We start from the raw sequence: 18210 nt of genomic DNA on the forward strand, positions 1-18210 counted from the left end.
TTTTTTTTTTTTTTTTTTTTTTTTGGTCATGAATTTCAGGTAATCTAATATTTCTTAAATTGTCTTTCTTGGATCTATTTTCCCTGTCAGTTGTTATCTCAGTGAGGTGTCTCATATTATCTTCAATTTTTTCATTCTTTTGATTTTATTTTAATATGTCTTGGTCTGGTGAAATTATTAGCTTCTAATTAACCAATTCTAATTGTTACATACTGAATTTCTTCCATAACTTTTTGAGTCACCTTTTCCCTTTAGTCCATTCTTCCTTTCAAGTCATTCTTCTCTTCTTCCAATCTTTTTAGCATCATTTTTCAGCAGGTCAATTCTGGTTTTCAATACCTGAGTCTCTGTTTCCAGATGACCTATCTTGTTTTTAAGTCTATTGTTTTCCTTTTACCATTTTTCTTCAATCTGTCTTATTTGATATTTAAATTCATTTTTGAGCTCCTCCATAGCCTCTGTCCAATTCCCTGGGATTTTTTTAATCTTTGCTTGATGTTTCCTGGATGTTGTCCTCATCCGTTGGTTCTGTTCTTTAGCCCTTCCCCCCATAGAAGCTTTCAATTGTAGCTTTTTTTTCCTCTTGTTTACTCGTTTTATTTACTTTTTTTTTTTTTTTTTTTGCTTTATGGACTATAAACTTGCCCCTCTGTTGATTTACTGAACCAGAGTGTTTGAGTTGTTATGCCCTAAGGCCAAATCTTCTCTTTTCTCAATCCTTTGCTGGTATATTGGATTCGGCCAGTTGAGTTAACCTGCTGAGCTGGTCTGCCCTGGAGCAAATTTTTCACTGTAGCCAGTGGGCAGAGAGTGTCCAGCCAGATCCCCCGACCAGTTCCTCCCTGCCACCAATTACCAGCCCTGGACCACATATCAGAGGCAAACTCTCATGGTTTCAATCTCTGCCTGGGGCTTACACAGTCAGCCTGCTCTTATCACAGGTTTTAGCACTGGGTGGGGGAGGGTGTTCTTCCAGCCTATATCTCCCTTATCCCATGAAAATAGACTTACCATGCCTACCTTTTAATTTGCTTTTAGTAGGAGAGTCTCATGACTTCTTCTCATGGAGTTTAGATTTCTGTTTTCTTTGAAGCTTGATATAAATATTGGTTTGGATGGATTTTTGGAGAGGTTTAGGCTTTAGGTGCTCCTAAGCTGCCATCTTGGTTCTTCCCCCTCCTCCATACTGTATTGACTGTATGACTTATCTGCTTCAAGTCCACTATTTCTCCATCAGAAAGTAAAGAGTATCCTTCATCTTTGGTCTTCTGGAATTATGATTGCTTATTACATTGATCAGAGTTCTTAAGCCTTTCAAAGCTGTTTGTCTTGGAAATGTCATTACTATATAAATTATTCTCCTGGTCTTGCTTACTTCAATTTATCAGGCTCAGTTTCCTCATCTATAAAATTGGGATAACAGTAGCACCTTCCTCCAAGGACTGTTGTAAAAACCAAATGAAACCATATATATAAAGTGCTTTGCAAATCTTAAAGCAAAATAGGAATATTAGCAATTATTAAGAAAAATAAGAGTAAAATTATTGCTTACAAAAAGTCAAAGAATTGCATTATTCTGTCTTCTCCCTATGTCTTCTTTGCTCTATCTTTCTATATGTAAAAGAGTACCAATTTTGTTTTTAAATTTTTTAATTTTATGTGGTTTAATAGGTTGACATAGCCAAAAAAAATCATCACCTAATGGCCAACCACCTGGTCATAAGCTCCTCCATAAAAAGCCATGTTGGTTCTTATATAGAGGAAGCAATCCATCTCTGAGTATATATGGAATCCTTTATATAGCTTGGTATGAAACAAGCCTTCATTCCACCGGTGTGACCTTCAAGAACCTAGATTCCTCTCCACACCAAGATGAATCACTGGTAAAGACCTTTAGGGGAAAAGTTATTCTTTCTTCTAAGAGATGAATCTTCTAAACTATTATTCCTATCATTTTACTACTTATGCTCCTCTGGGGCAAGCAGAAAAAATCTAATCACTCTTCTGTATGGTAGTTCTATAAAGACTCTAAAACAGCTATCATATCCTCTACAACTCCTATCTTCTCTAGGTTAAAGCTCCTTCAACTGTTTCTCCTAAGGCATTAGTTCTAACCTCTTAATCATCTTGGTAACTCCACTTTGGATATACTCTGTCCATCAGTATCTTGGATTTCAGTGCCTTATTTTCAATATTGTTTTTTAATCAATCTGATCTTTAAATTCCATTAAATTAGTGGACTTTTTTAATAGAAAGAACATAGGTGAGTAGTTATGTCTCCTCTCCCTAACTGGACCTCTCCTACCTCCTTGAGCTTCAATTTCTTCATCAATCAAATTAAGGGACAGGATTATGTGGTTTCCAAATTCCCTTACAACTCTAGATATGTAGAAGTGAACACAACATTCCAAACCTGCTCTTAGGAGGGCAGAGTACAACAGAACTAGAATCTTTCTTCTATTGGCTATGTTTTATAAAGGCAAAAGTTTTAGGAGATGTCATATCATATTCACTTTTTTTTACAAGAACTCTTATCTAAACTTGGCTATTTTTACTTTCTTCTGCTTGTTTTGTTGATGTTTGAACCAATGTGCAGGAATTTGTATGTAACCCATATAGATTTAATTTTATTAGATTTGGCCCATTATTTAAGCCCATTGATATCTTTTTGGATCCCAATTCTTTCTTCTCATTTGTTAACGATCCTTCCCAACTTTATGTCTTCTTCAAATTTTATATAGACCATGTTAAAAAAATGGACTGATAAGAATGTTGAATAAAATAGATTCGAGGACCAGTCCCTGGGAGTCATCCAAGACATCTCTCCAGATGGACCTCTATTCAATAATCATAATCTTTGAATTCAACAATATGGTATAGTGGATGGAGGGTTAGACTTAGATTCAGAATAACCTGAGTTTAGGACATTACTCTAAAACTTACCAGTTGTGTGACCATGGGCAAAGTGACAACCTCTCTGAACTCCAGTTTCCACGTGTGTAGAATGGGAATAAGAATTCCTGTAGCACTTATCCTACAGAGTCATTGTGAGGTTCAGATAAAATGAAATCTGTAAAAAGTTTTAAATGTCTCAAAGCACTATAAAAATGTCATTTCTTGTTCAACCAGTTCCAAATTTTCCTGACAATATAGATTACAATAGAAAGAACATCTGAAGATTAACCTAGTTTGAAATTCTTCTTTGATGCCCTCAAACAAACCAATGCTTTTAGCTGGGCCTCTGGTTCCTCATAAGTAAGAAAAAAGAAATGTCGGATATCCTTTATGGTTCCTCCAACTCGAAAGTGATGATCGCATGATTGTCTGAATCTAAAATCTACCCAAAATCTCTCTATGTGGTTCATAGGATATCACAGGAGATTTGGTAAAAAGCAAGCATCCCATGAGGGCAGCATTCCTTTGATAAACCAGTCCTTGGAACCCAGACAAAATGGAAATGCAATTAGTCTAATAAGCTTTTAAAAATATCTAATAAATTCAACATGTTATTTTCACAGTTCTCCTGCTAACTGACATGTATTTGCTTCTGAACTTTTTTCCTATGCATTTTTTAATGCCCTACTGACTTTTTCTTCCTTTCCTTCCTTTTGTTTGGCAACACCATCACCAGCTTTCCTCCCATGTCCTACAAAATCTGCCCTTTTTCATTTTATAGATGAGGAATCTGAGGTTCAAAGAAGTGAGAAAAAATAGACAGAACTATTTAACTCAAATTTGATCCTTTCATTAAAAGTCAGTTTTCATAAACTTCATAGATAAGGTAGAATGCAAATGGAAAATGTTTAGTTGTTCCTAATAATGTGGAGTTGCTTTGTAATCCAAAGATCCACATGTTGTTGTTTTTTTTTTTTAATACAAATATTCTCCCAAAGAAGTTCTGTGATTTATTCATCTTAGTTGTCATAATCTTTAGTAAATTAAAGCTCTGAGTACTGGGACAACCAATTGGTATGATAGAGTACTGATTTGGAATTATAAAGGCCTGAATTCAAATCCTAGCTTGAATATTTACTAGCTGGACCAGTAATTTCACCTCTGCCTCAGTTTCTTTATCTGTAATATGAATGTTAAATTCAATGACTCCCAAGTTTCCTTCCAGCTTTAAGTCTCTAATCCTATGCCTACCCAAAGAGCAATGGATAGACAAATAAATGTTGGATACATTTAAGCTATAGCATAATTCCAATGATGACCCATACACACAAAATAAAGAACATTATCAAGGAAATGTATAATTGAAAAAGAAGGTCCTCATGAGGAGCAATAATAAAGGGACACTCTGAGGACTCCAGTTATATCCAGGACCTAGAGGAAGGTTCCCAGCATGCTGGGCGGTGAGGGAATTGGAAGAAAATGGACAAGAATTGAAGAGAAGAAAAAGCTATGGATGCATCACAAACTGCACAAATGTAAGAAATCCCTTGATAAGATGACAGATGTATATTAAGACACTCAAGCTTTTTTTTTAAAAAACCAGATCTATTATCTCCTAATCTTAAGGACTTTGCAGGGAGGAAACTCCCTCTAAAAATTCAGGTTGGTAATTTAGAATCCTTGGAGAATTGCCTGGAATTCTGAGAGGTTGTGACTTACTTAGGGTCACATGTCAGAAGCAGGCCTTGAACTCATGCTCCCCTGACTCTGAAGTCAGCTATTTGTCCATTAGGTCCAAAAGGCTCTCATTTAAGTGAATGTAAAATAAAAAGACAGAATCAGCTACAGCTAGACCATTAGTCTCCCCTTGGGTAAAAAATACAAATATTATAAGGCCAGAAATGAGAGACAAGTCTATTGTTAATGAACCAAAGAGAAGTTGTTCCTTACCTCTTTTAGTAGAATCTAAGCTCCTTGAAGGCAAGGAATTTTTCATTTTTCTCTTTGTATCACCAGGGTCAGGCACATTTTGTTGTTGAGTCGTTGCAACAGTGTTCAACTCTTCATGATCCATTTTGAGGTTCTCTTTGCAGAGATACTGGAGTGGTTTGTCATTTCTGTCAGTGGTTGATTTTACAGATGGAGAAACTGAAGCAAACAGGGTTAAGTGACTTGCTCAGGGTCATACAGATAGTATCTGAGGGGAGATTTGAACACAGGAAAATGAGACTTGCTGACTCTAGGTCTGGCACACTATGCACTATGGTGCCACCTAGTGCATATAGTAGACACTTAATAAGTGTATATTGATCAATATTGATTTAACAAAAGATATTTAATGACTAGAATCATAATATATACTACCTCACCAATTATTTCTTCCTTAGTAGAGGAAAGAAAGATGAGAATTGAATAGTTTGGCCTTCTCTTCATTATCCATTATGATTAAGTCATCCAACTTGGACTAAAACAACAACAAAAATATAGTATTCGTTGCCATCCTAATGACATCACTCTTTTGATTTTTGTATCACATTCTGTTGTTGTCTTTTCCTCTACCATGTATATACGTCTTAAAAATACAAATTAGTTAGCAAGCCCCCTGGGCAACCTCATTGTTCTCTTTAACTAGCCTACTATTTTATTTTATTTTATTACTATTTAATTTTCCCAATTACAGATAATAATAAATAAAATTTTCAAAATGTTTTCCAAAATTATAAGATCCAAATTGTCTCCCTCTATCTCTTCCCTCCCTCCCCCAGAGATGATAAGCAATTTGATCTGGATCGTACATGTACAAGTATACAAAACACATTTCCATATGTTTTGTGTGCTGATACATGCATAACCCAGAGTGAATTGCTTGTCAACCCTGGGAGGAGGGAGGGAAGAGGGGAAGGAGACAACATGAATCATATAACTTTGGAAAAATTATGTGGAAATTTTGTCAATCAAATAAAATAAACACAAAACATTAAATGAAATAAAATAAAATAATAAAAACAAAAAACATTTTGATATCGGTCATTGTTGTGAAAGAATACTCATATAAAACCAAAACCCCCAAATAAGAACACAGAAAATAAAGTGAAAGTAACATGCTTTCTATCATTTTATTCTTAATTAGGATTGTTTGCTTGTTGATCATTAGGATTTCCTTTATGAGAACTTCTCTCTTGGGCCAATATCTCTTGAAGAATTTTAGTCTGTTGAATTTTTCTTATTCTTTCTTTGAATCCTTTGAAATCTATTCTCCCCAGATATAGAGTGCACCTCAGATTGTGGCTGTTTTCCCAATATGTCTGTTGTCCAATTTAATCTAATTCTAATAACTATCAGTCACTAGGCACCAGTCATTGTCCTAAATGTTGGGGATACAAAAAGAAACCAGAGATGGTCCCAGCCTTCAAGAAGCAATGCCAGGTGGGGGTGGCATGGGAAGCAGCACAGAACAATGGAAAGATTGCTTGGCTTGGAATCAAGGGAGCACTGGGCTTCTGTGACTTTAGGAAAGTCTCTTAATCTTTTGACTTCTCCACTTTGCTATATGAGCATCAGCTGAAGGACCTGGAGGTGGTTAGCTTAGAGAAGAAAAGATCGGTCAGAGAGTACATGGAACATGATAGCTATGTTAAGAATTTGAATGGTTGTCATTTAGAAAAAACAATTAGAGTTATTTTAGTTTGACCCTAGAGGGTCTGGGAGCAATGGGTAGAAGTTGAAAAGAGGCCAATTTTGCTTTCAGCTAACATTTAATTATCAAAAACTGTTGCATGAAGAAATGATGAATTTACTTCTTGAGGCAACTTCAGAGTTCAGTGGATTGAGAGCCATATCTAGAGATGGGAAGTCCTAAGTTCAAATCTTATCTCAAAGGCTTCTAAACAAGTCAGTTAACCCCCATCGCTTAGCTCTTATGACTCTTCTGCTTTAGAACCAATATACAGTATTGATTCTGAGACAGTAAGAGGGAACAGATGAAGAACTTTTAGGTAAGACTCGTGTCCTCATATGGGCAAGATGTCCAAATGCTATAATGTGGCTTGGGACCTTGGATAACACAAATGAAATATGAAAAGAGAAGAAAGGAGCAATAACCAAGTGGGAAAGAAAGCCCTAAGAAGCACTCACCCTTGGCAGATTCAACAAAGGGAATGAGAACTCCACCATGGCTGGATCCAGACTTTTATTTGAGCCAGATTCCAGATGTTACAGGGTATCAGAAAGGGAAATGTATGGAGCACCAAGGACAGTGGGTTAGGCAATACTATCAAAGTCTTGTTCTGAGGATTAATAGGAGTCTTTCTTGTTGAGTCATCTCTGTCATGTCTTACTCTTCGTGACCCCTTTTTGGGGTTTCCTGGCAAAGATGTTGGAATGGTTTACCATTTTCTTCTCTAGTTCATTTTTACAAATGAGGAAACTGAGGCAAACAGGATTAAGTGACTTACCCAGGGTCACACAGGTAGTAAAGGTCTGAGACCAGATTTGAACTCATGGAGATAAGTCATCCTGATTCCAAACCCAGTCCTCTATCTACTATACCAACTAGCCACCCTTTTTTGTTAGTAGTAGTACTAGTATAATTATAATATAAGAATGGGATTATAATTACATTTATTATGTAATGGCACAATATAATTGATTATAAATAACAGATTGCATCCAGTCAATGTGAGGAAGAAACTGTTTTAACATTAAAGCACCACAGAAATGTTATTTATTATTATATTAATGATAGAGACAGAGCTGGCTATTTTATTAGTTAGGGAACTCATGCTTGAGGAAACTTCTTCTACCAACACATATCAGCACGTTCTTTGTAAATTGTATAGAGTGGACTAGAACCAGGACAGGTTAGGTAACACTTGCTCGTCTGGGTCAAAAGCAAGACTTGAATCTGGCTCAGAGGTTGGCTCTCGGGCCACTACCCCATGGTGTAATAGCTCTCTATGTTATATGTGATATAATTATATATGTATACATATTATGATTCTATAATATATAACAAAAAACATAATAAGGTATTATAATGATATAGAATATTTGTATTATTGTAAATGGTATGCTATAGCATATCATAACAATTATATCATAATAATCATTATAACAGAATATTATTATATAATATAATATAACAATATGTAACAATATCTAATATATTATTATATGGTATATTATAATAATTATACTATTAATAATACATAATTATAGCATATAACAATATATAAATTTATATCAATTATATGTCATCTATATAAATTGTATAATTGTGGAATAAATAATAGGGCTTATTGTGTATTGCACAATTTATATATAATATAACTTGTATAGATAATTTATTGCTTTTGATTAATATGATTTGCAGGTGATGCCTTCCAAATGTTTTGTCCCCCCCATCAGACTGTAAGCTCTTTAAGGGCAGGGACCGCTTGACTTTTCAGTTTCTATCTCAAGTACTTAGCATAGTGCTTGGCACATATGAAATATCATTTATAATTAATTATATGTATTTATCATGAGAAATACACTTTGTAAGCAGTAAAGCACTACAGAAATGTGAATTATTACCATTTTATTCATATCACAATTATATTAATGATATATAAGCATTAGGTTTAGATATCATTAATCTAGTAAATAATCATAATATAATGATTTGATAACAAAACATAAATCTTTTTTATTTTAAATTTAATCTTACATATAATGTTTAAAATGGAATATTTGTGGTTATGTAATTATAATATTGATACAATTATATTGATAATAATGGTAAATCATTTATATTTTCATGGAGCTTAAAGTTTTGTTTTTGTTTTTTTAACCCTTAACTTCTGTGCATTGGCTCATAGGTGGAAGAGTGGCAAGGGTAGGCAATGGTGGTCAAGTGGAGCTTAAAGTTTTCAGAGCCCTCACAATAATCCTCTCAGTTAGTCAGTACAACTACTACTACCTCCACTCTACAAAAAAGGAAATGAAGGCTCAGAGAGGCAGGTAATTCTTCACTGATCATATGGCTACTAAATGACAAAACTAGAATTTGAACCCTGATCTTCTGACTCCAAATTCAACATCAAATGCAACTCATCATAAATACCCTCAGAAGGCTGGCAAATGCAAGATGCAAATGTAAGAATACATAGAAAATACACTGTATATAAGGGAATGGGGGTGGTCTTCACCGAGACAATTAAATTCAAGAAATCTTCCTCAATCCCTTCAGGGCAATAAATGAGCTCTCCCTCCTCTAATTTTTCAGGATATTTTTGCCTTTATATTGAGAAAAATGCAAGAACTCTTCCATTTTTGTCTTTACATATTGCCAACATCTAGCACATAATGGTCACTTAGGAAATACTTCTTAACCAATTTTCTTTGAATTAACCTTTTTTTTATGTCCTTATCCTCTCTTTCTGCAGCTACTCAGCTTGACCACAGGGTAATGATCTTTCTTTCTTCCTTTTTTTTTTTCCCTACAGCAACTTTCAAAAAACATTTCCTCAGTCACAGAAGCAATGCTATCTGTGTAGTTTGAAGGAATGTCTCAGGGCTAAAAAAATTCCAGGTCCTTAGAGGAATGAAAACTATATTGGAGTAAGTCTTTCTCTTCCTTTGGGCCCATGTAAGTTCTTTGAGGGCAGAGACTGCTAGGCTTTTGTCTTTGAAGTCCTACCACCCAGCACCAGGCTTTATCAACAGTAGGTGTCAAGGGGCAGATAGGTAGGTGACTCAGACCATAGGCAGCCAGGTCTGGAGAAGGGATATCCTAGGTTCAATTCTAGCCTCTGAAACTTCCTAGCTATGTGGCCCTGGACAAGTCACTTAACCCTAATTGCCTAGCCCTTACCACCTTTCTGCCTTGAAACCAATACTTAATATAAATTCTTTTCTTTAATTTATTTTCCCCAATTACATATAAAGACAATTTCCAATTTTAAAAGAATTTTGAGTCTCAAATTCTCTCTCTCTCATTCCCTCTTCTTCCTCCCCTTGCTGAGATCCTAATATTGATTCTAAGACAGAAGTTGAGTTTTTTTAAAGTAAGCATTGACTTTATAACAAAGGATTTTTGCACCATAAACATAAACCATAAATTACACCCAGATTACAAGGCACAGAGTATATCCTTGGACGAGGAGGGGGCAAAGAGTGAGGGAGAAACTTGCCCCAAACTATCATCTGATAGTTTCTTATTTTAATCATTCTTTCCCACTCAGTGCCTTTTATGTTACTAAAGAATTGTGAGTGCTGTTGGGATACTGTCAATAAAGCATCCTTCTTGTTGTTTGTTGTTATTGAGTCGTTTTCAGTTATGTCTGACTGTTTTGACTCCATCTGGGATTTTCTTGGCAGAGATACTGGAATGGTTTGCCATTTCCTTCTCTAGCTCATTTTACATATTAGGAAACTGAGGCAAACAAGGGACTTGCTCAGGGTCACACTTCTGAAGCCAGATTTGAACTCAGGAAAATGAGTCTTCCTGATTTGAGACCCAGCATTCTATCCATTATGCCACCTATAAATCCAATACCCTCTAACTTCAAGTGCTTGGGGCAAAATCCAGTCATCCTCCCTTAGTTACAGCTAGATTAGAAGTGTGGGAAAAAGTTGGAAATGGAATGAATTGAAAATATCAAAAGAAAAGTAAGAAGTGCCTTGGAGGAAGGAGAGGAGAAAGTGAGCTACCCCACTCCTGTTGGAGGCTACTAAGGTACCAGTGGTCCAAGCTTCTGACTCTTGTTCAAAATGTAAAGAAATTCTTGAATGCCCTTAAAAGAAAAAAAACGTTTTGTAATCAGAAAAACTGCCCATTTCTGGAAGTGAATCCAAACCGAACCTTCTTGAAGGTCATAAAGTGTTCCGAGGTTTCTTTCCATTATTTTTCACTCACACACTTCTTAGCCCTGTTAAGGGACTTCGCCAGGATCTGAATTCTCTTAGCCAAACACCACAAGGGGGAAGAAAAAAAAAATCTCCAAACCCTTTGCGCCGAGTGTATTTCCACCCCCAGCTGAAGGCCCAAAGCCCGGGAATTCTCAAGGAAGCCAATGGCCTGGGCCAGCACCCCTCCAGGCAACAGGCAAAGGATCCACGCTTTCAGAGAGTGGGGGCCTTCCCATGCTGATCTTCTTCAGCCTGGTCCTCTTGGCTCCCTTCAGTGGCTCCTTCTTTTGCTTTGACTTAGCTTTAGCCATAGAGAAGAAACTCTGAGCAACATTTGGGATGTGAACGTATGTTTGGAGACCCAATGACAACTTTGGTGAAAGAGAACTCCAGCCAGGAGTGGTATAAATGGCCTGATTTTTCTGGAAGGTTCCTTCTCCGATAGCCCTGCCAAAGTAAATCACAGAACTGCTTCGTGTACAATTGTTTTTAATGGGAAAGAATTCCCCAATACTCAGTACAGTGCCTTCTCATTAAATTTGCCTCTTACAAGGTTACTGTAGGAAGAGTGAAAGGCAGAGGGTCAGCTGAGAAGCTGTAGAAAGACAACTGCTTTAAAAAAAATGGAAAGGAATCAGGATGTTGACATCTGCTGAAAAATGAAGAGATATGTTTCTGGCGAAATGGAATACAGTGTCCTTTGACATAACACCTTGTGCAGTCCAGAGGTCCCGATGGGCTGTTGCTGTGGAAGGAGCCAGTTGAGTGTGGGAAGATCAGTGACGGAGGGTGAGATATTTGAAAGGGGACAACCCTGGGTTCGAGTCAAATAAACTCAAAAGACAAAGCTCCCTCTCTAGGTGACTTAGTCATCGTAGCAGAATATTAAAGCTGGAAAGATTCACTGAGGCCATTTGGTTGTGGGCTCAAAAGATCATTGTTCTCAAGCTAGGAGAGACATTAGGGGCCATTTTACAGAAGGGGAAACTGAGATCCAGAGAGATGATCTCTGCCCTCCCCAACTATTAATGCCTTCCACTCCCAGGTTTGAATTTTTCTATATATATTTTTGTACTTTTCTAGTTATGCTGCCTCTCCAATTAGAATGAGAGGTCTTTGAGGACAAAGATTAATTTTGTCTTTCTTTATATTCCCAGTGTCTGCCACACGGTAAATGCTTACATAGTAAGTGCCTGTTGACTAATTGATCTATAAAAATGACTCATCCTCAGTCCCACAGCTAATGAGCATAATAGGATCATAGATTTTAGAGTTGGAATAATTTTAGAATGAGAATTGTTTTCTAATGGTATTGCTCATGAGCCCCCACTAGTGGTAATTCTCCCCACTAATTATCAGTTGATTTTAATTAGACAGGCAAATTGGCTTTTAGAAATAGGGTAGTGGGGCAGTTAGGTAGCAGAGTATATAGAGTATCATACCTGGAGTACAGAGGACCTGTGTCCAAATATGATCTCAGACAATTCCTAGCTATGTGTCCCCAGGCAAGTCCTTTAACCCCAGTTGCCTAGCCTTTGATGCTCTTTTGTCTTAGAATTGATACTAAGACAGAAATTAACAATGTAAGAAGAAAAACAGATGGGCTATTTCCTAAAATAGTAAAGTAATAGTTGGTCCAAATCAGCCCCCCCCCACACACACACACATACAAAATGAGAGTACATTCTCCCATAGGTCAAGTGCAAAGTGGGCTCACATTTAATTCATATGTGCCAGCTCCTAGAAGTAATTTTCTCTTTTCTGGGACCCTAATGAAATTCCCCCTTGCAACTTTTTAGTATATCTTTTTAATGGTTTTTTTTTTGGTAGAATACTGAAGCTCCTGACACCACAGGAAACTATTTGGTAGATGTCTTTAGGACTTGGAGGAGAAATCCAAATCCTCCAACCTTTGGAAACATAAAAGGGAAAGGGGACATAGAAGAGGCCACTGTCGGGGCAGACCGGTGCTGCACATCAACTTCCTCCACTTTGTGGAGTGGGGCAAAGGAGGAAACCCTCTAGCACTTTGGGTTGACCCTGGATAACTGAAATTGCAGAAAGTAAAACCACAGATAAGGGGGCCCTCCTGTTCTTGGGTTCCAAATTAACTTTGCTTTTTTATACAATGGGGCACAGAGCATGACAACGTCTACATTCTTTTCATGCTTTTGATAGGATGGTTGATCACATCTACTTCTCACTGATTGATTTAATCAATAAGTCTGAGCCCTCAGTAATTAGTCTGTAAGGGTATAGAACATATCCCTAAAAATAAAATTGAAATATTCATTAGGCATTTAACTATGAATACAGGCACTGTGCTAAGCACTGGGGAAACAAAGACAAATTGGTATTGTCTCTACCTGGAAGGAGCTTACCATCCAGCAAGGGAAGACACACATATTTTTATACATGTGGGCATCTGGGTGGTATAATGGGTAGAGTGCCAGGCCTGGAACCTGAAAGATTCATCTCTCTAAGTTCAAATATGGCTTCAGACAGTTACTAACCAGGTGAACCTGGGCACGTCACTTAACCCCATTTGTCTTAGTTTTCTCATCTGAAAAATGAGCTGGAGAAGGAAATAGAAAACCATTCCAGTGTCTCTGATAAGAAAATTCCAAATAGGGTCATGATGAATTGGGCACAACTGAACTGATGAAACAAAAATATTAAATATATGTATATATAAGATAATATTTGAGGAGGGGGGGAAGACACTCATAGCTATGGAGATCAAGAAGACTCTATAGAGAAGGCAGTGTTTAAATGTATCCTAGGGGGGATATGAGGATTCTAAGAGATAAAGGTGAGTACAGAGAGCATTCCAAATGTGGGGGACAGATCATGCAAAGGAACAAAAAGAAGAGATGTTTCTTGTATGAGGAGCAGGTAAGGTAGTTAGTTTAGCTAAACCAAAGAATAGATGAAAGGGAGTAAGATGTAAGAAGATTAGAAAGATATGCTGGCACCATGTTGTCAAAGGTCCTAAATACCAAACAAAGGAATTTATATTTGATTCTAGCATATGAAGGCCTCTTGGACTCCTCTTACTCATGGGTATTCCACTGCCCCTCACTCCCTCATCTTCTATAGTATTCATCCACTAATCTCATACTTTCCACATACTACCTTGAATTATTAGCTGGTTGGTTGGTTATTGTCCTTCATACTCAAAGAGGACCAAAATGACCTCAATAATGGGGATGTCTTTTGACTGGCACATAAATTGGATTTAAGTGAGGCAGAGTAGCACAAAGTCATTAGCTTCACCCCTTCTTCCAGAGTCATCCAAATCCAGTGGCAAGACAAAAATGAGGAGAACTGGCAACGGCCCCCGATGTAGTGGATGACATTGGCATCTTCAACGTCTGACCAAGCTGTAAGCACTCTACAGCACCTGCTTCAGCCTCCTTCATGGTCACTAGAATAAATTGTTCTCATTCACCCTTTGTGCCAGGAGACGTCTTCACATGCCCAGGATAGAAACTTCCTGACTCATCAGTGGGATTGAGGTCTGTTGGTTACCCTCTACCTGTTTAGCCTGCTGAAATAGCTTGTCAGCGTGAGACCACTGTGCATGCTGTAGCTTTTTGGAGCCATAGGTGAGAGCTGGGGGACAGATGGATAGCAATGGAGGAAAAGAGCTCTGAAAAAGACTCCCCAAGCTCTCCTACTGAAGGTGCTACTATTACTGAATACACTACATACTCCAATCATCAGCTAACTTCTCATATAAAAATGGGGGGCTAATTCATTATTTCATTGCAAGGGACCTGAAGTATGGGATGAAATCAAGGATAGGAAGTGATATAAGAATAAAATTCCTTTTTAAGTCACACAATAGTGATGAAAAGCCACTAGAATCTAGACCTGGAGCTAGGAACAAGAAACTCATAGATGGGGACTTAGGTTGGCACCTTTTCTGAAACTTACAATCTTAGAGAGAGACCTAGAGCTCTTAGTAGTTAAATGACTAATGCAGGGTCATGTGGCAGGATTTGAACAAAGGTCTTCTTGCCTCCAAGGCCAGCTCTCTATCTACCAATGATTCTTGAATTTTTCAGTCTCGGGACCCTTTTATATTCTTAAATATTATTGAGATTCCCTTAAAAAAAACTTTTCTTTATGTTGGTTATTCCTATCAATATTATTGTATTGAAATTTAAATGTCTTAATATTATTATAAAAATAATTTTCACCTCAAGGATCCCTGAAAGGCTCTTGGGGTGCCCAAGTATCCCTGGACTACACCTTGAGACCTGCAGCACTGTACCATGAACCTTATTACTATGTGAACTTAGGAAAGTTATTTAAATTCTCTAGACCCCAGCTTCTTTAATTCTATATATAGGGGGTTGGACTAGATGACTTCTGAGATTCCTTCCAACTCTAAGCTTTTGAACCTTTGATTCTCATAGGTCCTCAAACTGGGTAGAGTTATAGTCCTACCAAATCTTTTGATAAATCTGTCATTTTAATCACTTTAAAAAAATAATGAACCTAGTACTGTGACAGGCTTTGTGAGGACAACAGAAGAATATGACCCATTAATGCTCTCACAGAATTTCCAATGAAATTCATTCATTCATTCAACATTTATTAAGCATGTTTTATGTGCTATATGTTGAGTATGATAGAAAGAAGGAAGAAAGAAGACAGACTCTGCCTTTCAGTGTCCAGTCTAATAAAGGATATTCAATTAGATAATAAAGGGATAGCAATTATATTATTATAATAATATGCCCTATGGCATATCACTTAAAGACCTCACCAAGTCACTTTGAGCAGTATTTAGATATAGTTAACTTCTTATAAACTCATCAGATTTTACTATCATTGAATCCACATCTCTCCATCTTGAAACAATGGTCTCATGGGAAAGCCTGCTCAGCATCTTGATGAAGTTCAAATATACTATGTCAATGGCCTCCCCCTAACCTACTTATCCAATAAACCAGTCAAAAAAATAAGATGTAGCTGGTCTGGTATGATATAGTTTTAATGAACCCATACTGATATTAGCAATCACCTCTTCCTTTTCTAAGTGGATAGAGACAAATTCTCCAACTTTCCAGTTTTGGCAGGAATGGGCAACAAGGTCATAGTTAAAATTCTATTTTCTGCCCTTTTGACCATTGGCACCAAATTTGTCTATCTTCTGTCCTGATGCACTCCAGTCATTCTCCACAGTCCCTCATAGTTCACTGGGGATAGATTAACAATCACAATTCTCAAATTCTTTCAGTTCTCTAAGCTGTATGGGTAAGGAGTGGAGTATGATTCCTTCTTCCTCTCTCCCCATCTAAATCCGTGGAAAGCTTCCATTAGCAAAGGAAAAGCCAGTGTTAATGGCCATCTCTTAACTAAATACAGGGTATGACACAAATAGATGAGGCAGAAGTGAATGAAACCAAAGTCCCTCCCATTTGTGGTGATGGGACATTGGACAGGAGTATTAACATATTTGAAACTAAAAGTTACTGTAGTGATCACCTTGGGATTTCTAGACTCCTGAGAGATCTGTTAATAAATTTCAAGGAGGCATGAATTTGATTGCATGGGAAGAAAATATTACATTTTTACTTTTACTAACTTCTTATTGCGATTTCACATTCCCTTCAATTATTTACAAATATTATTCTGAGAAAAGGTCCAACTATTTGGCTAGACTGTGAAGAAGGTTCATCTCTCTCTCTCTCTCTCTCTCTCTCTCTCTCTCTCTCTCTCTCTCACACACACACACACACACACACACACACACACACACACACACACATAAAGAACACCAACCTTATCCAGTGTTCTCATTTTACATATGAGGAAATTGAAGTCACCCCCCAATTTTTTTAATAATCCTTACCTTCTGTCTTAGAATAAATACCATGTATTGGTTCTAAGGCAGAAGAGTGGTGAGGTCTAGGCAATGCCCAGAGTCACACAGCTAGGAAGTGTCTGTGGCCAAATTTGAATCCAGGACGTCCCATCTCTAGACCTGGCTCCAAAAATCTTAAATGAATCATAGATCCTAAGTTGAGAGATGGAAGGGACCTTAGAGATCATTTTGTCCAACTCCCTCATGTTATAGATTAAGGAACTGAGTGCAAAGGAAATTAAGTAACTTCCCCAGTATCACATAGGTTAAAGAAACTCTTTACCTGCAAAGATTAACAGAGGTCCTGCAGGTAATAAGTGGCAGCATCTAATACAGTGCAAATTGTAGGCAATTAATAAATATTGCTTTGTTGGCCGAATATTTGACATATATACATGTATATGAGAGTTTATATATAACATGTTATCATATGATATATTATTAATCACATATACTATGTTATGTATTATATATACCAATTTGTAATATATTATATAAATAAATAACGGGATAGTTTAATATATATGGGAGGCCAAGAAGCCTAAAAACCTATCCTCTGAGCAAATCGGTTTTATCTACAGTCCAAAAATTAAGAAAATCATTACACTTGTCTTCTTTTATTTTTAAACATTTATTAATATTCATCTTCAACATGGTTACATGATTCATGCTCCTCCCCTCCCCCTCGCCCCCCGCACTCTCCCCACCCGTGGCCGACGCACATTTCCACTAGTTTTGTCATGTGTCCTTGATCAAGACCAATTTCCAAATTGTTGGTAGTTGCATTGGTGTGGTAGTTTTGAGTCTACATCCCCAATCCTGTCCACCCCGACCCATGCGTTCAAGCAGTTGTTTTTCTTATATGTTTCCTCTCCTGCAGTTCTTCCTCTGAATGTGGGTAGCGTTCTTTACCTTAAATCCCTCAGAGCTGTCTTATGTCATTGCTTTCTGCTGGTACAGAAGTCCATTACATTCGAATTTTACAATAGTATATCAGTCTCTGTGTACAATGTGCTTCTGGCTCTGCTCCTTTCGCTCTGCATCAGTTCCTGGAGGTCTCTCCAGTTCGCCTGGAACTCCTCCAGTTTATTATTCCTTTGAGCACAATAGTATTCCATCACCCGCATATACCACAGTTTGTTCAAGCCATTCCCCAATTGAAGGACATCCCCTCCTTTTCCAATTTGTTGCCACCACAAAAAGCGCAGCTATAAATATTTTCATACAAGTCTGTTTATCTATGACCTCTTTGGGGTACAAACCCAGCAATGGTATGGCTGGATCAAAGGGCAGGCAGTCTTTTATAGCCCTTTGAGCATGATTCCAAATTGCCAGCCAGAATGGCTGGCTCAGTTCACAGCTCCACCAGCAATGCATTAATGTCCCAATTTTACCACATCCCCTCCAACATTCATTACTCTCCCCTTCTTTCATTTTAGCCAATCTGCTAGGTGTGAGGTGATACCTCAGAGTTGTTTTGATATGCATTTCTCTAATTATTAGAGATTTGGAACACTTTCTCATGTGCTTATTGATACTTTTGATTT

The sequence above is a fragment of the Gracilinanus agilis genome, chromosome 5, assembly GCF_016433145.1.
Source record: "Gracilinanus agilis isolate LMUSP501 chromosome 5, AgileGrace, whole genome shotgun sequence".
Classification (NCBI taxonomy): Eukaryota; Metazoa; Chordata; class Mammalia; order Didelphimorphia; family Didelphidae; genus Gracilinanus; species Gracilinanus agilis.